A 23,536-nucleotide genomic window follows, 5' to 3' on the forward strand; every position below is an offset into this window, starting at 1 on the left:
AATAATTGCACATAATTTAGCTTTGTTAGCTCTGAGAGCCTGAAGGAAATGTTTATGCCTAAATATCTGATATTTCCTGACTGTAAAGTGATTGCAGGTATATTCTGGACTCTGCAGTTAATGGGCAGAACTGTGGTCTTAGACCAATTGATAGAGTAGTCAGAAAGTGCTGAGAATTTATTTATGAGTGTGATCGTGTGAGTGAGAGACGTTTGAGAGTTCTGAAGGAAAAGTAAAACATCATCAGCATAAAGACTTATTTTATGCTCAATATTTTGGGGTTGGATGCCTTTAATATTTCTATCTTGTCTGATAGCAGCTGCTAAAGGTTCGATGAAAATAGCAAAAAGTGAGGGAGAAAGTGGGCAACCCTGTCTTGTACCTCTCTGCAGACTGAAGTTTGGAGAGGTTTGATCATTTGTCCTGACACACGCATTTGGGGAGCTATATAATATCCTTATCCAGTTGATGAAGTGTGACCCAAACCCAAATTTGTTTAATGCTGCGAATAAAAATTTCCAGTTCACTCGATCAAATGCTTTTTCTGCATCTAGAGAGACTATTGTGGTTTCCAGGTTGTTGATGTTAGAATAGTCTATGAGATTAATTAGCCTGCGAGTGTTAGTGGATGAGTGTCTACCCTTTATAAAACCTGTCTGGTCAGGATGTATTATAAGTGGAGTTATTTTTTCTATTCTTTTGGCGAGGGCTTTACAAATTATTTTGAGGTCTGCATTTATTAGAGATATTGGGCGGTAGCTGGATGGAAGTATGGGGTCTTTTCCTGGTTTCTGTAGCAAGATAATGTTAGCAGAGTTCATGTGTGGGGATAATCTGCCATTCTGCTTAACTTGTAATACCATTTTGTGAAATGCAGGTGCCAAAACAGTCCAAAATTCTTTGTAGAACTCTGCTGGAAAACCATCTGGTCCCGGGGCTTTGTTACTAGGCATATGTTGAAGGGCTTCATGGAGTTCTCCTATTGAAAGAGGTGAATCCAGAGCCATTGCCTGTTCGGTTTGTAATTTTGGAAGGTTGATATTACTAAGAAACTGATCTATGTTACTGTCTGATGGATCATTTTGTGATGAATATAAGGTTTTATAGAAGTCCCTAAAAGCATTGTTGATTACATCGGGGTCATGGGTGACATTTCCTTTTGAGTCTTTAACAGAAGTGATTGTTGTTTTCTCTTTGTTTCTCTTTAGTTGGTTAGCTAGGAACTTTCCAGATTTATTGCCGTGCTCAAAGTTCTCCAAGCGAAGTCTTTGTATCAGAAACTGTGTTTGTTTATCAATAATTTTGTTTAATTCAAGTTTAGCTTTTCTTAATTCATTCAGTGTGTGTTCCTCTTTGGAGGTACTGTAGACAATTTCTAATGATTTAATCCTGAGTTCTAAATCTGATTTCCTTGAACTTTCCCTCTTTTTCTTATTTGATGAAAAAGAGATTATTTTGCCTCTCATAACTGCTTTTCCGGCTTCCCAAAGAGTACAAGCTGACATTCCTGGCAGGTCATTATTTTCTAAATATACAGACCATTCCCTTTTGAAATAATTAATAAAATCAGGGTCTTTTAGTAATGATGTATTAAATCTCCAATTCCTAGCTGGTGGTGTAACTCTGTTATTCTTCAGTGTGATAGAAACTGGAGCGTGATCACTGATAGTGATGGGGTGGATTTTGGTGTCTGAAATATCCCTCATCAAGGAACTGCTAACTAAGAAATAATCTATTCTTGAGTATGAGTGGTGTACCGGTGAGAAGAAGGTGTATTCTCTAAGAGTGGGGTGGTGGGAGCGCCAAGCATCACAAAGACCAAAATCTTTCATATACTGTTTAACAATATTCGTGGACTGCCAGTTCCGCTGACTTCCTGAAGTACTGAGTCTGTCTACTCCTGAGTCTAATACCATGTTAAAGTCCCCTCCTATGATGAGTGTGTTATCTGAGTGATCAGAGAGTGAAGTGAAAAAGGAGTGAAAAAATGAGGGGTCATCCACATTTGGACCATATATATTTTCAATGCATAAATTCATATTTTGAACAGATAAATTAACTATTAGAAATCTACCTTCTGGATCTATAACTGTGTTGTTTACGGTGAAATTTACTCTTCTATTTATCAGAATGGCTACACCTCTTTGTCTGGAGTTGTAACAGGCTGAGTACACATGAGGAAACTGTGCTGTGGTGAGAACATCAGCTACAGTCTTTGATAAATGAATCTCCTGTAATAAAACAATGTCCGCCTGTAAATCCTTCAATTTATTGGAGATTTTTAATCTCTTCTCCCTGGACCCAGCTCCATGCACATTCCATGAGATAAACCTCAGTGTGGACATGCTCAGACTAACGCAGTGAGTGCTGGATGCTTGCTAAAAGCATCCCGTGCGTGTGTGTGCATATATGCTTCCGTGAACATGCCATTGTTGGTGTTTCAGTTGTCAGTATGAGCTTGCTACAATATGTACTTGCGCTGTCGATGCTGTGTGGAACTTGATTATGTGCTCTGCTCAAAACTCTATGTGCGCCGTGCTTGTTAACATTACTTATTAAGGTGGAAACGCAGCGGGTTGGGGAAGAAAGACAGAATAGAAAAACAGTGCAAAAGAGTGGAAGTGTGAGATAGAAAAAACAAAAACGAAAACAAAAAAACATACCCAAATAAACAAATATGAACTGCATACATCCTATGCTGGTGAGACTGGCAGTGAGCTATATATTTTGCCTTGATAGATAACTGTGAATTGGATAGATTATTTCAGAGTTACTTATGTACTATCTATGGTGATATGATTTATACAAGTTAACGAATACAGATCACCTGGAGTTTAGAAGAGCCAAGGAGTGGTTTCCTGGTCGCGGTACAGCTGCCCGTTGATGAATAACTTATCCACCGCGATGACAGCTCGGGAGCCTCCTTCCATGAACTTTCTCCGGATGGGGAACAGAACCCTGCGTCTTTCCAGGATTTCTTTGGGAAACTGGTCGTTGACGCTGAAGTCCGTTCCTCTCAGCTCCCTGCCGCGGCCCCTCACCTGGACCTTCTGTTGGAAATGCTCGAACTTGGCCACAATCGGTCTCGGTCGGCGGGCATCAGGTCTCTTCCCTCCCAGGCGGTGGACTCGGTGAAAAGTAATGTTTTTCACTACATCTCCTGGAAGTTTCAGCTGATTTTGAATGAAGCTTTTCACTGTGAGTTCAGGATCCTCGTCTGCCTGCTCCGGGATTCCAGAAAACACCAGATTGTCCCTCATACTACGAGCCTGGAGATCAATAATTGATTCTTTCATCCTCTTGTTCTCGTCAGAGATCCGGCTCATTCCCTCGGTGAGTGTTTTCACCGATCCTCTGAGGGCTGCGTTTTCTGCAGCCAGCGTCTGCGTCTCTGAGTTTAACAGCAGCTTGTAACCTTGTTGTAACATTTCTGATTTGTTTTGAAATGAATGAACAGTTTCATCAGTCTTACTCTCACTCCTGACTCCTATCAGCCATCATCTGCTTATTTCCTCCATCATGTCTCACTGAGCAGTTTTCTCACATTAGGTAGGGATCATGATGGAGGTCAGAATGGTAACTGACCATCTCACAGCCAGCCTGGGACTTGGAGGCATCCTGCTTTGGTATCAGGCAGACTGGTCATGTTGACTCTGAAGCAACGATCAGATGGAGGAGGGAACATGCTCATTAACATCACTGATGTTGGATAGAAAGAGAGCATTTTCTGTCCATCTGAGCATGAATAGGACTGAAACAGATGACCTGGCTGAACACTCCCTCTACAACATGTTCCTGCTTCAGTTTGAAGCTTTAAAAGTATTCTGACACCTCTGAAACTTGTTGTGTTTCACACAGCATGCCTTATTTATTTCATGATGACTGTGTTTGAGGAGATTAACAGAACCCGTAAACATCTTACTGTTTGATTGTGCTGAAAATGTTGAAGAATGACCCGAATTCATGCTCAGAAAAGTGTTGAATGTCTGCAGCTGGTTCAGTAAAGCAGCTGAAGTCTCATCAATCAGGTTTGATGCATCCTGGGAGTGGAAATGAGTCGTCAGGTGCTCTGAAAGTTCTTTTTGTCTGGATTGTTGGGGCAGACTTTATGTCCCTACAATGTATTCAAAGTGGTTCATATCAGCAGGGCTGGGCCACATCTGGTGGACTTATAGCTGAATTTAGGTCAAAGGAAGCTGCAGATGAGCAATTATTTGCTCGTTCTGTAAATGACTCCCAGATGCAGCACAACATTTATTTCATTATGTATCGTACTGCAGGAAGACTGTACCTGCCTTTTTAGTTTGAAACAAAACTAAATGTTGTTTAGAGTAAAGATTTATGGGAATAAAGCAGAAGCTGGAAGCAGGAACTGGAATCTGACTGATATCTGATGGTTTACAAGTCAAAGTCCAGAGAAGAACAGAAGTTGTTCAGACCTGAAACTTTGCTTGGACAAAGTTACAGGAGTGAAAGGCAGCAGCAGTTGGGTCCAGAGTTTCTCACAAAGACAGAAAATAAGTGTTCTGGCTCGACCAAGAGAGATCAGGGAGATCTAAAAGCTGATGTTGGAGACTGATCTCCAGCAGAAGGTAACTGGAGATGGAGGCCAACCACTGCTCACCAGGAACCAGTTCTGTGATTAAACATGATTAAACCCTAACAAGGGGAGACCAAAGTATGGTTCACACGACCTCATCAACACTAATCACAGATGATTTTATCTTTAATTATGAATGAATTTGTCCCCTTCAGGGGAATAAAGGCTGGAGGGAACATTTACACATCTGTCATGTTTGGATCATTAGCTCCAAACAATGCTCAGGTTATGCAGCTCCTTTTTAAAAGCTGCCTTTGGTCTTCATCAATGTTGACTTTTTATGTACCAGAATGTTTAATATGCATCTGTTTTGATTAGATTTTTTAACAGATCCTCAGAAACATGAATGCCTACATGTTTCAGGATCCTTCAAAGTTTTCCTCAAGCTGTTATCTGACAGCAGCCTCTGAGAGTTTATCACCTGTATGGCACACACAGGCCAGGAAGATGTTACAGGAATGTTCATTTCAGACAGAGGACAGGGACACGTGAGAATCAGCGCTCACAGGAGATGCGTGTTAATCACTAAAAGTTGTGATTGTGACAGTAAAACAAATCTGAGGTCGGTTTCCAGCAAAGTTTGTGAAAAATATTGTTTCAAATATCAGCCCTGTGTTTATGTGCAGGATTTAACTCTGATTTACTCACTGTTAACACTTCACTACTTTATTTTATACATTGAGCACTTAAATGTGGACTTTTCTATCTTCTTGTTAGTTTTTACTCACTTTAGTGTGTTATGTGGTGTGAGAAGAATGTGTTCAGATGAAGGTGCTTTTATGAGTCATTCTTTTCAGTTATCACAGACAACACCAGTGTTTATTTTCACAACATCCAGTCAGACTGCGTGAAGAAGGCATGACAGTAGAGGTGAAAAACAACAGCAGCACTACGACATATTTATTCCAAATAAAGCCAATACAGAAAATTGTTAATATTTATATATATTTTTTCCATTTTATTCAGGGGCGTCACTCGGTCTTAAGGACAGGGGGGGGCTTAGCCCCCAGAGATGCACAGGATGTGAGTGAACGTAGCGCACAAGCGCAAAACATCACAAACAGCTAAAAAAGGCAGAGAAAATATTTATTATTATTATTATTTCAGTCTGTTTCTTTAATACAGTACAACAACTATCATAGGTTTGCTCAGTAACAGCATGTTTACAGCATTAACAAGAAAAAAATGGCTCCAATTGCGAGTTACTTGGTGGATGGAAGCATCAAAGAAATCCGTCTGTTTTTAAGGGTGACAAATGGCTCTATCACTCTGCTGTGATTGAGATGCTGAAGCTCGTCTTTTTCAATTGACATGACTCCAAGACTGTGAAGTCTTTTCTGAGCCATTGTTTGAGGCAGGCAGGAATGCAGCCGACGCAGTGCACTACAGGATGTTCCACATGAGCAGCTGCCCACAGGCACTGTTAGGGATGGTTGCCTTCAGAGAGGGAAACATGTCTGTAATCTGAGACAATAAGAAGGAGGGTTTGAAAGAGGAGATGAAGCATCTGAAGCTGTCAGACTCCTCCTCCTCTGACTCAGTCTGAGAACAATGTGGAGTTAAAGAAAACACAGGCATCTGTTTTAAAGGACTGGAAATCCAAAAATGATATGAAATTTGAGTATTTTATCCATGAAATATCATTGTGTTCACCTTCTGATCAAACTGTTTCATCGTTCTTTGGGGACCTGGGATGTATCTATATTGGCCACTAAGTTACCTTCAGTTATGACAAAAGAACATTTACATGAATTCTTCCTGAAGGGCAACAGCTCACAGAGAGGCTGCAGTATCAGTAGCTCCTGCACCAGGAAATTATTTTCCTTTAGAAAATGTATTCCTAAATAAAGCAAGGGTTGCCTGTAAAAACACTAAAATAATTTCCTCCGTACTTGTGCCTATTCAGTAACTGTTATAATAAACATCAATACTCACATTATAAGGACAGCAGGAGGCTGAATCTGTGAAATCAGTGTAAAAGTAAAACTTACAATGAAAAGACAAACCCACAGAGTCACCTGATGGAAAAAAAACATGCAGAGTGAACAAAAGATGCTTCTACAGGTCTGCAATGAACCTGTTTGTCTGGATTCAGCCTGTATTTTCCATCCTGTTTGTTTGTGATGGATGAAAGATTAACATTTAAATCAGCTGATGGTAAGAGAATCAAGGAGGTTGTTTACAGACAATATATCTGTGGGTGAACATCCAGCCTCTGTTTCCCGGGCAAGAAAGTTTCTGACCACCAGAAACTTTGTTTTCAGGTCAATGCTGTTGTGTTTTGCAAGTTCATTCAAGTGTGTGATTCACATTCAGGACTGCATGCCTGGATGCCTTTCAGTAGCCCTGCCAACCATCCTATCCACACAAGGGAAAAGTAACTCTCTTTTCAATGCATGAGTTGTTTTTATTTCAGTGTGTGAAACCTGCAGTTTCCTCCAGCACAAAATCTGATACCCACAGATACTGCGGGTGTGACACAGGGCTTTGGTTCTCTCATGCCGCTCTGTGGCAAATGCATCTGTGCATTTGCCCTTAAGTGTGTCACATACTGCTTGTTTGCAGATCAAAGCTTCTGCCAGGTCTACAGTCTCTTTCTGAAGGAGGTTGCGGAGTCCTTCGGTTACAGACAGAAGTGACTGAAACATCAGTAGTGCATTGACTGCTGAGAACTTATAGAGCTTTTCTCTGAGACCAACAGCTCCAATGGCAGAAAGGCACTCTCCAAAAGACAATGTCTCAGGAACTGTAGATTGTGTCTGTTTCTGCTTGAACTAAGCTGCCAACAGCAGATATTATAGTCAAACATTAAAAATAGCTTCTATTAACTTCAGACGGAGAAAATAACCTGCGTCACAAAAAGATGGAAGTTTAGTTTCACTTTCAGCTTGAGTAAAACTAAACTCTGAAATATACATCCAACAAAGAGTTTAAGAGCAATTAAAAACCAGTGTTTACTTAAAGCTTTATATAAATTTATCCAAATAATTCTATCAAAGTAATACCAAGAAAACTGAGCTTTTCTTGATAAGTTCTGGAAACTTTAGTGATATTAAGTAACTTCCCTCAAACACATCGATCAACATGTCTTCTACTGAAGTTACTAAGTTAAAATCTAATATTATATTTAAAGTAACCTTTGTTCAACCAGGAAGTCTCACTGAGATCAGAGAGCTAATGCAAGAGTCCGGATCATCATCTGATCTGAGGAATCATAAATCTTTGTGATTTTAAACTGGATGAAGAAGGAATTACTGAAGATAATCTACACTGTCAACACATTTGCCAATAATCCTTCTTCCAGCCGACAGCTTCAAACAGTTAAACACAGTGATGGGTGAGAACTAACTTCCTGCTCTGAATCTACACTGTGAGCAGAGTTCACTTTTATCCATGTCATTAGTTTCTGACTCTTCTTGTCACAGACGCCACGCTCAGTCTCTTCGTCTCTGTCTCGTTATTTTGTTGTTATGTCTGTCACCGGCCGATGGAAACACCACCCATTACTGTCCCATCCATGTAGGCTGAAAGCAGTCCTAATGTTGGGAAGACTCACAGTGATGGAACAGAATAAGTCGCTGATAATCACCAGAAAATATATCAAAACCACGGTTTAAACTGGGATTTGTTCTGTGCAGGAGCTCTGTAGTTTTAGTGCTGCGACAGATGCACCAGATGTGTGCAGGGAGACAACATCTGTCATCATGTGACAAACTGTGAACACATCAAGGTGACATCTCTCAGGTCTGCACAGCAATCAGAGTCATCCTGGATCCTGCTGTCTGTGTAAAACTGATACTGATAAAATGTTAAAAGTCTCCTGTGTGTCTGTATCAGCTCCAGCAGCGGTGCTGTAAAGGTGATGATGGGATGAGACATGAATACCACAGTTTTTCATATTTACAGTTAACTGGAGTTGATTTATCTATTGTCAGGAACCAAAATAAAACTAAATTGTAAAAAGCTCAGGCTGAAATTAAGACTTCTGTGTTGTTAGGGTCGGTTTCGTCCCAGTTACAAAAATAAGATTATAAAGCAATAATTAGAGCCACAGATGACATCATCAGTGCACTGTCAGCCAACACACTGACAGCCAGCTCCTCTCCTCATCATGTGAGCTTTAGGGGATTCTCAGTTTGCCTTGTTATCCAGTTTACCTGCACAGAAACAGAACAAGCAAAGACGGGCATGTCCACACATGTGAGCTCAGTTCAGTGTGGAGTTGGTGACGTGCAGAGTGCACATCTCCAATGTGCAGCATGCCAAAATGAAAAGAAGATTCTCAGTGAGAGAAGTTCTGCATCATATTTCTGGTGAAAATGAGGGAGAGGACACAGAGCAGCATGGAGATACGGATGAGCAGGTTTCTGAGGAGGAAGACAAAGTGGAATATCATCCAGAAGACACTCATCTGATGAGGAGGTCACCGGTGCTGAAGCTGCTCCTGCTGAAAGACTCAAGTCCAAAAATGGTAAGATGTGTTGGAGCTCAGTACCTCATGATGTACATGATGGCAGGGCAGCTGCTGCAGATGTCATCAAAATGACTCCTGGAATCACAGGGTTTGCTGTGACCAGAATCAGTGACATCAACACATGTTTTTAGCCATTTATGCCATTAAAAAGAGTCAAACCTTGAAGGAACAAAAGTCCATGGCAATATGTGGAAAGACACTGATGAGGAACACCTGGATGCTTCTTCTTTTTGCTGGAGTGCACAGATCCTGCAATGAGGCCACTGATCGTCTCTGGGACGCATCGACAGGAAGAAATATTTTCGAACAACAATGTCACTTCAGACCTTTCAAATGATATCAAGAGTCCTCAGATTTGACAACAGAGATACCAGAGAAAGATCTGACCAGCCTGCTCCCATCAGGGCTGTCTGGGACAGATGGGTGCAGCTCCTTCCACTGTCTAATGTCTTGTTTAATGTCCAATTGTTTTCTCCTCATACATTTTTTTGAACAGGGAAACATCTGAAAAACCTTTTAAATCATTATGTTGAGAATCCCAAAGTTTGACTCCTGCAGCTGAGATACACATTTGTTTTAAATTGGTTAAATTGGTTGTCCCAGTAGAGGGCCTGTGTAGAAATCCCTCCGTTAGCTCTCCTATAGCCGCAAGTAGCCACATAACAGCACCTCTGAACTAACAGAGCTATAGTACACGTTCGTTCATTCATTTTTCTTAAAGTATTGGTGAAATTAAGACAGATAATGTCTTATTTAGAGGCTGCATCATCCATTAACTCCATTATATGGATATACGCTGATTGCGAGTTTTCTAAATAGCTCCCGAAGGACGCCGACTTTCGCCAAACTCTTCTGTGAGTAGATGAAACGTATTTCATGCCAGAAATAAGGTCCAGGTTTTAAAATACAGGAGTTCCCCTTTAAAGCAACTCCTCTCACACCAAAGCTATTTAACTCTGAAAGTTATATTGAATGATCAATAGTGTGAAAAGCTTTCTTCAGCTCAATGAATACCCCTATGGTAAACTTCTTTCTGTCTGTTGCAGTTGGGATTTCTTCTGTCACCTTCATTATTGCTGCAGCTGTAGACCTATTTGAACCAAACCCATATTGACTCTCATTCAATAAGCTGTTGTTTTCAATAAAACTATCTAGTTTCTGAACAAACTGTGAAAGTATTGATATTGGTCTGCATCTGTTAAAGCTATGTCTATCTGATGTATTTAGTTGAAACATGTGATCACCTCATGACACATCAGGAAGTTGATCAGCTTCAGCTGCTGCTGATTTGTTGGCAGACGCCTCAGTTTCTCTTTGGCTCTCAGTTTGCTGTTTCCTGGATTTCCTGGATCTGTTGACATGTCCCAGGTACTTGTTGTGTTTGATCCTCATACATTTAACTTTGTCCTTAGAAAGGATGAGTTCCAAAAAGGGAAACAGGGACTGCTTTTGCATTTGACACAGCCTATATCATGCCAATGTTCATTTGGGGCTGCAGTTTTTGCTTTAGTTTCAGACTTGTTATTAGACTGGAATGTTGAGGAGTTTCTGTGACAGATAGGCTCCAGTCCCCCTGAAACCATGATTTAAAGAAAGTGGAAGGATGGAAAGTTTTGGGGACATTTATTCATTCATTCCACTTCAGCATTTCTGTTTCAGGGAAGATTCCAACTTTAATGACATTTTTTTTTTTTATCAGATTTAATGTGAAGTTATCCTGAAGAAAATTAATATGACCACTTACAAAACAATAATGGACTTTTAAATCAGTTTTTCAAAGAGGTAAGTTATGGTTGAAATTTCTTATGGCTTTGATTTAGATTCAGTTTGATGGTCAGTTCACCCCCAGACGGTGCAACTTAACCCCTGACCCGGATCAGCTTAGCCCTAACCTGGGGCAAACAGGAAGCCTTGCGCTTATAATTCACTTATAAAAGGTGACAGTGGTGTAGATCCTTTACAAGCACTGATGCCACACTGAGAAATATTCAACTCCCAGTAAAAATTCTGCATCTAAAACCTCACTCAGGTAAAAGAATCAAAGTGTCATCAGCAACATTTACTAACACTTCCACCAGTAAAAGTATTTATTCTGCAGAGCAGCTCTCAGTGTTTGCTGTTAGATATAAAGTTGCCTGTTTGACAGTTTAAAGTGGCTGCACGTGCACTTTTTCTATCTGGCCTAAGTAAATCTCTGTAATTTATTCATTTGTGTTTGTAAAACATTGGAAACTTTATTTCTGAGCCCACATCAGTGGGTTCTGGTTGTTAACACATAGATGAGGAGACAGTTCAGTGTGTGAGGATAAAAGCAGAGGAGAACCTGGGACATCTGAGCAGATCTGGGATCAGCACCTTGGATATCAGCAGGGATTCTTAGGAAGGAAGGAAATGGGATGAATCTGCAGACTGCAGGAAGATCTGTTAACAGTCTGCAGACTAATGTGAGACAATAATATTTGTGTGTGTTTGGTATCCAGAAGAATTGAGACAGATGAAGTCACTGTGAGCTGAGCAGTGCTGGAAGATGATATGACAGAGTGACCTAAATGAGTTTTATGTGTGCGCTCATTTCCAGTCTTTGACAAAGATTGAAAAGTGAATTTATTTGACCGATTTCCTTCCTGATGTGAAGTATGTCATGAAGCTGTCCGTGTTGAGTGAGCAGCAGCGCCTCCTGCAGGTGTAAAAAGCTTACAGCACCTGGTATTCCCAGGCGGTCTCCCATGCAAATACTAACCAGGCCCGACCCTGCTTAGCTTCCGAGATCGGGCGTGTTCAGGGTGGTATGGCCGTGAGCGAGAGAATCAGTGACAAATCAGCTTTATATAGATGCTGAAACAACATCTATCACTGTGTTCTGACTTCTAAAATATAATGTAACTGTTTAAAAATGAGCAATTTGTGATGATATCATCTAACTATGCAGCCTCGGTCTCTCTGTGTGACGCTGAACACAAAACTACACACAGGGAACAGAAGAGGTCGACAGACACTAAGTTATCTGAGAGTCTCACTTTCAGCTGCAGAGAACCAACACGAGAGAGAAGAACATGTGCAGGATCAGCATCAGCCTCTCAAGCCAATTAGGTGAAAAACTAAAAGAAACATATGGTTCAAGCAGCTATATAATAGATATTTGTTACGGTGACTTTTGCTTACGGCCACACCACCCTGAACATCCCGATCTCGAAAGCTAAGCAGGGGGCCCGGTTAGTATTTGGATGGGAGACCGGCTGGGAATAACAGGTGCTGTAAGCTTTTTCTCTTCTCTCTACAACCTGCAGGGGGCGCTGAAACACTTCACATCCACAATCAAATCAATTCACCAGAAAGCTTCTTTTTTTAAACAAATTCTCTAGAAACTGGAAGTGATCAATGCTGGATCATCACTGGAATCACACAGTCTTAAAGTGGAGCTTCTTCTTCTTATGTTTCTATGCAGCTGAACACTCACATCATGATGATGACTGACGTGTGTAGAAATCCTGCTCTTCAGCACATTTCATTTCTCATCCAACGAGGTTTAAAGTTCCCATTTTTCAGCTTTGATGCTGCTTCCACATCTCTTATTGTCTGTAATGCAGCTTCAGCTGTTATTTGATGTCTTTTGTTGAAACATGTGATCACCTCATGACACATCAGGAAGTTGATCAGCTTCAGCTGCTGCTGATTTGTTGGCAGACGCCTCAGTTTCTCTTTGGCTCTCAGTTTGCTGGTTCCTGGATTTCCTGGATCTGTTGACATGTCCCAGGTACTTGTTGTGTTTGATCCTCATACATTTAACTTTGTCCTTAGAAAGGATGAGTTCCAAAAAGGGAAACAGGGACTGCTTTTGCATTTGACACAGCCTATATCATGCCAATGTTCATTTGGGGCTGCAGTTTTTGCTTTAGTTTCAGACTTGTTATTAGGCTGGAATGTTGAGGAGTTTCTGTGACAGATAGGCTCCACTCCCCCTGAAACCATGAATTAAAGAAAGTGGAAGGATGGAAAGTTTTGGGGACATTTATTCATTCATTCCACTTCAGCATTTCTTTTTCAGGGAAGATTCCAACTTTAATGACATTTTTTTAAAAAATCAGATTTAATGTGAAGTTATCCTGAAGAAAATGAATATGACCACTTACAAAACAATAATGGACTTTTAAATCAGTTTTTCAAAGAGGTAAGTTATGGTTGAAATTTCTTATGGCTTTGATTTAGATTCAGTTTGACGGTCAGTTCACCTCCAGACGGTGCAACTTAACCCCTGACCCGGATCAGCTTAACCCTAACATGGGGCAAACAGGAAGCCTTTAGCTTATAATTCACTTAAAAAAGCTGATTATGAACTTCTTTCAATTTGATTAGTGTTGATTTTGAGTCAGGTGACAGTGGTGTAGATCCTTTACAAGCACTGATGCCACACTGAGAAATATTCAACTCCCAGTAAAAGTTCTGAATCTAAAACCTCACTCAGGCAAAAGAATCAAAGTGTCATCAGCAACATTTACTAACACTTCCACCAGTAAAAGTATTTATTCTGCAGAGCAGCTCTCAGTGTTTGCTGTTAGATATAAAGTTGCCTGTTTGACAGTTTAAAGTGGCTGCACGTGCACTTTTTCTATCTGGCCTCAGTAAATCTCTGTAATTTATTCATTTGTGTTTGGAAAACAATGGAAACTTTATTTCTGAGCCCACATCAGTGGGTTCTGGTTGTTAACACATAGATGAGGAGACAGTTCAGTGTGTGAGGATAAAAGAAGAGGAGAACCTGGGACATCTGAGCAGATCTGGGATCAGCACCTTGGATATCAGCAGGGATTCTTAGGAAGGAAGGAAATGGGATGAATCTGCAGACTGCAGGAAGATCTGTTAACATTCTGCAGACTAATGTGAGACAATAATATTTGTGTGTGTTTGGTATCCAGAAGAATTCAAACAGATGAAGTCAATGTGAGCTGAGCAGTGCTGGAAGATGATATGACAGAGTGACCTAAATGAGGTTTGTGTGTGCGCTCATTTCCAGTCTTTGACAAAGATTGAAAAGTGAATTTATTTGAGTGATTTCCTTCCTGATGTGAAGTATGTCACGAAGCTGTCCGTGTTGAGTGAGCAGCAGCGCCTCCTGCAGGTGTAAAAGGTTTACAGCACCTGGTATTCCCAGGCGGTCTCCCATCCAAGTACTAACCAGGCCCGACCCTGCTTAGCTTCCGAGATCGGACGTGTTCAGGGTGGTATGGCCGTGAGCGAGAGAATCAGTGACAAATCAGCTTTATATAGATGCTGAAACAACATTTATCACTGTGTTCTGACTTCTTCAAGATAATGTAACTGTTTAAAAATGAGCAATTTGTGATGATGTCATCTAACTAAGCAGCCTCGGTCTCTCTGTGTGACGCTGAACACAAAACTACACACAGGGAACAGAAGAGGTCGACAGACACTAAGTTATCTGAGAGTCTCACTTTCAGCTGCAGAGAACCAACACGAGAGAGAAGAACATGTGCAGGATCAAAATCAGCCTCTCAAGCCAATTAGGTGAAAAACTAAAAGAAACATATGGTTCCTGCAGCTATATAATAGCTATATAATTTCCTTGGAGAAATGGTGAAGTTTTTTTTTACTTTGAATACAGTGTGGGTGAAGGAAAAATATGTCACGCGAATGAAAGCAACAGTTGTTTATGAGTACATTAAACGTCAGGGCTGCAGCCATAGTTAAATTTCCATGGAGCAGGGGAGTCGTTTGCTCCGTGTTCATTTGACTCAGTCTGAGTCTGCAGAGAAGCTGCGGCTGCGCACCGGTCTGTAGCCCCACAGAGTGCAGGGATGAACGGCTCCTCTCCTTGTCCTTCTCCCTCTATGATAAACTGTAAGTCACGTATAATGGGCCTGTTACCAAAATGAGTGAGAAATCTGCTCATTCTTTATTTTGAAAGGATAAAAAAGGGGAAACCCCTCTTAATCTCCAGGTTTACTGTAGGACCAAACATGTGTTTCAGTGTCAGATGTTGGGAATTTCTTTGACTTGTGTAAATCGCTCAGGAAGCATGACAACAGCCAACCAGCTGGGAAATGCTTTCTATCCAAATCTTGCATCCTTCTCTGGGTTCCCTTGTTCGTGTTGTAACTTCTCTTCATTTGAAGGTGACTCAAAGATAAACACAGATTATCCCAACATTTCACACACATGGACTTTAAGAAAATGTGTTCATTGTCAGAGCTTCTTGTGCCATGATAGTTAATGTTAATGTCATTTTTTCAGTTCCCTCAAGTACTTAAAACACAGTCGGACTTTGGTCACTTTTTGGGGTCTAAGTTGTTTTCCAATGTGCAATTTTACTGTCAAAAGTATTTTTAAACCTCTGATTTTTTAAAAAAAGAAATCTGTCACTATTTAAGTTTTGATTCATGTCTTGTTTCGTCATTTCCTGTTTTATTTTGAAATCACTAACGTCCCTCTCCTTTCAGGTACCTTGCCCTTCCTCCTGTGTCTGCGTCTGATTGTCTTCCCTGATTCCAAAGTGTTTCCAGCTGTTCTCCTTGGCTCCTCTTGTGCTCTAATAGTCTGTGTCTCCCTTGTCTTGTGCCAGTGTGTTGTTTCCACCATGAGCCTCACCCTCGCCTCTTTGTTCCACAGCCACAGCTTCCTTCAGCCTGCAGTCGAGCGTATCCTTTGTTGTAATTTATTCTTTATCCATAGCTTTAGTTTTATTACGCTCAGTTTCACAGCCTGGTTTTGTTCCTCTGTTTTTTGGAGTGATCTTTGCTGTAATCTTTTAATCATCTCCGTTAGCGGAGCTTTTGCGTTGGTTAATTGTTTTAGTTTCATAGCCCTCCGTTAGTGGAGTGATTTTGTGTTTTGCTCTTGGAGGATCTTTGCGCCGCCGTTATAGGTGTGCTGATAGATAACTGTTAAGGTTTCATAGTGCCTCTGTTTCTGAGAGAGCTTCTTTTGTTTAAGTCCGCCTCGTTAGGAGAGCTGCGAGTTTCTTATCTTTAATAGCTCTTTGTTTTCCTCCTGGAGTGGAGAGGCTTTTGGTTTGATCATTTTCACAGCTGCACTCTCCTCCTCCATAGTTATTGAGGAGAGTGCTCAGGAGTTTCACAGCCCCTTTCTTTGCTCTGTGAGCAGATCATCAACCTGTTGTTTATATAAAGAAAGTCTTGACTTTGAACTCGACCCTGCATCTGTGTCCTGAGGCCTCGACTAAATCTTCAGACATATTTTTACTTAGTCTAAATTTAAGTTTTAGACTAATCGACGAGCAAATTGTTGGTCAGGAACATCCCTCGTGGGTCCAACTCGCCTCAGCTGAACTCAGATGGATCGTCCCGAGAAATCTACAGTACATCCGATGTGATAGAAGTACAGCCTACAACCCCTGTAGAGCTTCTGTTGCTGCTCTCTGTCACAGCTGTGGATTGTTTCTCCAGTCAGTAACTTGTTTGCTGCTCTGTCAGATAATGCAGCGACACGTGTTTCCTACAGACTGTCACAGACATTTTTGTGCTGTAGCTTTTGAACGCTGCTTTATCGACAGCTTAATTTAACTTAAAGCAGCACTTTGCTGCTTGTTTCCTCCTCTCTCCCCCTGCTTTTTCTGCCTGTGCTTTTATAAAAGTGCTGCTCTGTTCTGTTAATAAACCCTTTCAGTTTACAGCCTCTGAGGCTGTTTTTACTTCTCAGACCATCCTGAAAAGGATCATGAGGCCGATGCCAGATAGTGAGGATGAGCACAGCAGCCTGGAGGAGACGTGCAGCTCAGGCTTTCTGAGAGACCACACTGAAAATGCTCAGATTGTAAATGTTCTCTCAGAGAAACAGACCTGAACAATGTTCATCTCCTAAAGCTGCTGCTGATTCTTCACACTGACTCCATATTTCTGAAACCTGGTGGTGGAAAATCTACCCGGTAACATGATGGAAACATTGTTTGATTTTACCGCAGAAAGACCAGTTTTCTTTTTACAGGTGAAGCAGAGATTCTTTGATCTTTGGGTAAAGTTGAGAAAGTTCTGCTGTTCAGCATCTTATTGGCAGCTTTAAATACTTCTGACTGTGTCTCTGTGGGCTCCTCTCAGGAACTGCACCAACTCCTGAAGCTGTGGACAGGTTGGAGTATACCTCCCCAGCACCTGTATGCAGGAGTTCCTCCTGAAATGACCACGCCTGTAGCCTCAGCCTGCAGGACCTGCTGAAACTGCCTCTGAAGAGCCAAAGCTAGCAGACATTCAGAGAAAAGCTCCAAGCGTCTGTTAGAAGTACAGACTTTGGCTTTGGAATGATCTGATGTGAATAATGTGAGAAACTGAGCGTCTTTAAGTTGAACATTTCAAAGTTGTAGCAGTTAGTCTGTTCCTCTGTTTCATGCTGCTCATTGAAGGCTGTGGAGCAGTGAGCCATGTTAAGGCTTTACCTCATTAACTGGAAGTGTGTGAGGTTGGTAACAGTTCAGGAGAACTGAGAACAAACATTTCAAGCTGAAGTTTTATTTACAAATGTTAAAGTTTGGTTAATAAAGACGATTGAACATGAAGTGTTTGGTGCACTTTTCCATCCAGCAGTGTGTGAACGTTGGTGAACTCGTCCAGTTCTGCTGTGGCTGCATCAGCTGCTGTGGTGCGGCTGCATAGATGTGGAGTGCATCCATGAAGGGAACATCGGGGTCAGGTGACCTGGCCATGTTCTCGCTCAGGTGTCCTTCAAGCTGCACTTGGGCTCCTTCAACTCGGTCCGTTTCACCTCCGAGGTCATCAGAGCCGTGTGGTCCATCCCAGTCAGTCCCACAGTCTGCCTCCACCTGAACACAAATAAAACACCATCACAGCTTTAAGCTTATTCAATAGTTTGTAGGCTTTCTGGAGACTTAAACAAAAGCTTTGGCATCTTCAGATGTTTCACTGAAACATTTTCAGTTGCAGTTTTAAACTGAAGCTATGAAATCAGTTCTCCTCAGTATAAATATTAAGTTCTGTAATCTCGCCAAATCAGTTTAGGCCTTTTAAATGTATCATTTAAATAATGGCTCCTGATATGATGCACTCAGCTGTTTTAACACACCTGATCAGGATCCTGAAGGTGTCTGAATGATGTCCAAAGCTGGTGGGGAGACTGGCTGCCTGCTGCTCTCAGGCCGTGATGGTTCCAAGCATCCATGAAGAAGGCAAGTTGCCTCTCCAGGCTGAGAAACAGAGTATGGAATGGGTCAAGGACTGGAATGGAAACATCTGTCCATCAGCGTTCTATCCTGGAAGAACAAGAGACATGATTCAGAGAAACATTCCAAGCAGGAAGAGAAGATGTTTCTGCTCTGAATTAGAACTTCCAGCTGCTGGATGTTATGACTCTACAATGAGGAAACTGATGCTCATAAGTTCAGTGATGGCTTTAGAAATGTGTGTCCAGCCTAATCTGGTCTTGGTGGAGCACTCGCCTGAAAAACTAAGTCTGAAAATGTTTGATGCTGCTGCAAATACAAACAGTTCCAACACAAGAAATAAGAAGAAGGAAAACATGTCTGAAGATCTTTCCCCCTCAAATATACTTTACATTTTGGAAATGTGAAAAAACAACAGGCTCTGAAGCAGATGACAGATGTCATTCATGCTTTGTTCAGTGTTTTCTGTCAGTAATGGAGGACAAAGCAGAGTTTGTGAATGAGGCCAGTGAGAGTCCTGCAGAGGAACAGCAGGATGAACGTTGGGGAATAATAACACTCGTTATGTGCTCTCCTGCAGAGCTTTTCTCTTAATACATCGCCATGGAAACCTCACCGTTGGTTATGGAAACTCCTTCCGGTAACGTGTGAGTCTGGGTTCTCTCCTCGCTGTTCCACCATGAAATGGGCGACCTCAGTATTCTCAGCAGCCTGTCAGAGCGCACAGCTGATGGCAAACCAGACGTGTTGATGGCACCAAGGAAGCTCTCCAGCACTGGAGATGCTCCATTGTTTGTTGCAGCAGACAGATGAACAGTTAAACGGCTGAAGCATCTATTCCAGCGTGAAGGACAAAGAAAAAGAAGATCTAATGCATCAGATCTAAATCTGAAGAAGGTTCATTCACAGCTTCTTTGACACAAAGCAGAGAGACTGCACTGATGCAGCTTACAGAGGACTTTCACATAAGGATCCACTTTATATCAGACTCACTTTGCAGCAGCAGTCCCCTGGCATGAAGGAATGATTTCATCATTCTGTGTCCTGTGTTTGGGGGACTTAGTTGGATTTCTGCAAAGACGGCATCCAGCTCTGCGTCACTCAGTCAGAACAACATGTCCGCCCTAAACCCCAGGAACTCCACCCGGGGAGTCTTAAGGTCGCTCAGGTTAGAATTCCACACTAAGACAGACGTGATTTCATGTAGATCTCATGGACAGAGCTCGCTGCCAAACATTCCCACAATGCACTTGGGCCTAACAGGTCTGGCAGTCTTTCCCAGCAGTGGATCCACTGACCTGTATGAACTGCCTTTCTGAGCTAAAATCATCAACTGGTTCACAGCTACGAGCCCTTAACTCACTGAACAAACTACAGCTGCAGCAGTGTTGTTCAGGCTGTTCACAGCAGAGTTAAACTGCAGTTTAACTCACTGATGACAAGGTCTTCTCCTCCTGCCTGATCCCATGAAGATAAACTCCTCTGACACACTGATCCACCTCCACACCTTCAACACCACATTCACTGAAGAACCTCTGCATCCTGCACTCTGCTCAATTAATTCCTCTGTATCTTTATAGAAAGTGTCTTTCTGTCTGAGAAACACTCACTGTTGAGCAGAAAGTTCACTCTGCACATACCTGCCTCTTTCATTCAGAAACACATTTTCAGCTTCATGGATTCATGGAGGGATGCACAGATATATCGTCCTAACATCGGTATCAGCCAATATTCAGCTTGTTATCTGCAATCGAGGAATCAGCAAAAAGGATAACATGAACCGATGGCATTGACTGATGTTGAGCTGGTGTTGCAGGAGCTTTGCCCTGAAACTGACCGGCTTGGCCTACAGTTGCAGATTCAGCAAATATCCAGCAGATGGAAGCTTAATTCCACAGCAGGCAATCTATTCTTCACAAGAACATTTTGTTTGGGTTTACAAGTACTGAAGTCATTGAGTAGGTAAGAGTTTAACTTTTGAAACTGTGACTCCATTCTTCACCCTGGGCTGGGACTCCTGCCCCTGGAAATCTCCTTGACGACACCTCCTCCTGAATCTGATGAATAGCACCAGAAGTCATCTGGGACGACCTGGCTTGGCACCTCCTTCCACCACAGGCGCAACTTCCTCGGCCGCCGGATTAGTGGCACAATGTTCAAGGAACTTAGCTTTCAGAGCAGCCCCCAGACCAGCGAAGAAGCGTCGAAACTTCTCCTCTCTTTGTGCCACATCTCCATAGTCGGGAAATGCCTCCACGACCAGCAAAAACGCAGACTTGCTCAAACAGGTTGGAGGAATCCTCGCGAGCTCACCGTAGTAGTCGCCGCCATCTCCCGTCCCTCCAGCCAAGGAAACTCTGGCTTCCGTCACCAGCAAATGGAGCGGGTAGATCCACCAAACAGAGACCAACTGAACTTGACAGGGTCATGTCTCCACGCCGCGTGATGCTAACTTAGCCTCGCGCTAACTCACACAGCAAGCTAACTTCCATGGACCGGCAAAAGTCTAAACATATAAAAACATGAGCTCTGCCACCAAAGTAACCGAGCTTGCTGGGTTCATTCAACTTAACACTTTAAAATAAAAACATTAATGGAGACTGGATACTGAGTTTAACTTTCAGAACCTGCCGCCCCCGTTTTATTACTCCTCCCAGAATGCACTTTTCCAGCAGGACATTTGACATGAGAATACAATACAATACTGTCTGTTACACTTTATTATTAAGGTTAGTCATTTTAAATCAAAGAAAGGGGGATACAAGTGAAAGATATTGGTACGACTGGATTAATATAACCAAGTGTCGCTTTGAAGATACTTTGCCTCTTCACATAATGTGTCCATGGGGTGTTCATGACAGGCAGAGACACAGATGCAGCTCATACTGAGGTTAAAAAATGTGCGACATCTAGTGGTTGTTAGAATAACTGCACGTGAAAAGAAAAATGCTGGCCATGACAAAACTACTTATTTTTTTATTCTTAACCACGCTTGTTTTATAATAATAGTTTTTTGTATAACTAATGATTTAACCAAGTGAAGCTATTTTCTAAAACCAACCGGAAAGTGACAATGTTTGAAGTGAACTTGTTTGTTTATGTGTAACCGTGGCGACCAACAAAATGGCGTCCGTGCGGGGGAGAGTCGCGTTATTTAAACATGGGTTTTAGGCTATACTACCTTTGTTTTGTGACTCTGACCAGGTGATGTTATTGCCCAAATCCAAGTATGAATTGATAAAAATGTGTTAAAGGAAAGTGTTGATATGTTCTTAAAGAATTTTGAAGCAGAGTTGGTCTCACTTGACACAAAGTCAGTTGGTTAACAGATGAGTTCAAAGGCATTCAAAGGGACGCAACAGATGCCCACAAAAGCACAGATGTGTCTGCTTGTATGAACATTGGACATCACATCAGTGATGTAAGTTGCTGTACTGTAGAGATTTTTGTGGAGCCCAGGAGGAACACCTGCTCAAAGTTAATGCACCCCGAGCCTCGGGGCTGTTGTAAGATTAAAAAATGGAGTCCCAAAGCTGTAAGCTCTGGACTCCAGGTGGTGGCTTAATGTCTTCCCCATCTGTCAGGGCATCCTACCGGCCACTTCACCCAGAGGAGAGGAGCGAGACACCGGCCAGCCGCCTCGATCCAGGACCGACGGAAGCCGCCCAGGGAGGCTTCGGCGTCGGTCCTGGACCGAAGAGCCGGCCGATGTCCCACCCAGCACGCTCCAGGCCAGGACAGTCTATCAGACTCCATAACTACCACCTGTATCACTGCAGGAGGGGCAGAGCCCACTGCAGAGACCCTGGAAGGAGTCTGATAGAGAGGCGACCCTTCACGGCTCCTCGAGGGAACGTGTAGGATTAAACTTTCAGTAGTCCTACTGGCCCTATTTATATGATTTCTGCGTTCGAAATATGATCACATGACCAGTAGACACCGTCACTGTTGCCCCTGTTTTTACCATATATGGAAAAAAGAACTCACAGAACCTTCCATAAATGGAAATCTGCAAACGTCAAACGAATATCCCCAAAATAGGGGTCCATCAGTGACATGATTGGTCACGTGTGCAGGTGAGGTTGGACGTGCATGCGTCACCCCAGCACCTCCATGCTCCATGGAAACATGGTCGGGATCTACCAGTGACGTTTGCTTCCATGTGTTGATATTTGGATTTGAAGGCGCTGGGGTAACGTGTGCAAACCTAAGTCACCTGCCGAGGTCACCCAGCACCTCCAAGTGCTTCAAGAGTTTTCATTTATGGAAGCTTCTTCTGTAAAAGCCCAGAGGGGATAAAAGTGTTACAGATGCTGAAACAACAGCATCTTATTTTTTCCATATCCTTGGTTTTTGTTAACGTTAAGTATTTTTGAATCCGGCTCTGCCGTGCTTTTTGTTCTTGCTTTTTGCTCGTACACAGCAGCACCATGCTGCAAACTGCAGGGTGTTTTAAACGTGTTGGGTCAATGGAGGAAAAGCATTCAGTTATCAATGATTACCTTCAGTCGTATTTAATTGATGAGAACTACACAGCAGTTGAAAGGTAGTTTATTTTATTGCTCTTGCCCAGAAAGAGTTAAACATGTGACTGACTGTTAGTTAAAATCCTCTGTATTATTGCATTATGGCTTCAAAGATGGACTTGGCAGCTTGCAGTTTCTCACAGCACTGCAGCAGTATCCTACAGTCCTGACCCCTGTTCTGTCACTCAAGTGAAAAGTTATCTGCCACAGACACGGAAAACTTATTCCAACCCCAGCTTAGTCCTGCCTGAAGTAACAAGAGGAAAACAAGAAGTTTGTGGGCAGACTGCCTTCTGACTGCGAAGGTTAGTCAGTTTAATCTTTATCAACGTAAAATATCATCCCAAGTCTTGTTTTAGATTGACATTTTCAGTAAATTAGTCCAAATGCTTTCTACTTTTAGAAGGAGACACTTCAGTGACCCTGGAGGAGATCTTCATGCTTGCCACAGGTGTAGCAGGCAAACCTCCTGCTGGCACGGATCCTGGAGCGTCCCTTCAGCTCCTCACCAGTTCAAACTACCCCATGGCAAATACATGTGCCAACACATTAAAGCCGCCTGTCTCTGATAACTGCAACAGCTTTAAAGCCAACATGAACTTTGGAATGAAGAATTCCCACTTTTAAACACACTGAACTATGAACACCTGAAATGTCCCAAAAGAAAAAGGTTTTGTTCAGGTTGGAGATGTTAAACACTCAGCTTTAAACTCCTGTTTAAACCTCTGTTCTGTCTTCTCTTTTTAAAATCTACAAGGTGCCGGTGTTCCTCTGTGCCGGAGGGTAATGCA

At 42.2% G+C, this 23,536-nt stretch overlaps 1 protein-coding gene and 2 pseudogenes across 1 annotated transcript in view; all 3 read right to left on the reverse strand.

Moving 5' to 3' along the window:
- Positions 1-23,536, reverse strand: part of LOC140296317 (NLR family CARD domain-containing protein 3-like) — a 57,793-nt gene that overhangs the window by 14,277 nt on the left and 19,980 nt on the right. The gene's annotated exons all lie outside the window — the stretch shown is intronic.
- LOC140267503 (5S ribosomal RNA) lies at positions 11,766-11,874 on the reverse strand (annotated as a pseudogene).
- Positions 14,199-14,307, reverse strand: LOC140267283 (5S ribosomal RNA; annotated as a pseudogene).

Source organism: Leuresthes tenuis, unplaced genomic scaffold (genome assembly GCF_036924035.1).
Source record: "Leuresthes tenuis unplaced genomic scaffold, fLeuTen1.0.hap1 SCAF_1, whole genome shotgun sequence".
NCBI classification, from domain to species: domain Eukaryota; kingdom Metazoa; phylum Chordata; class Actinopteri; order Atheriniformes; family Atherinopsidae; genus Leuresthes; species Leuresthes tenuis.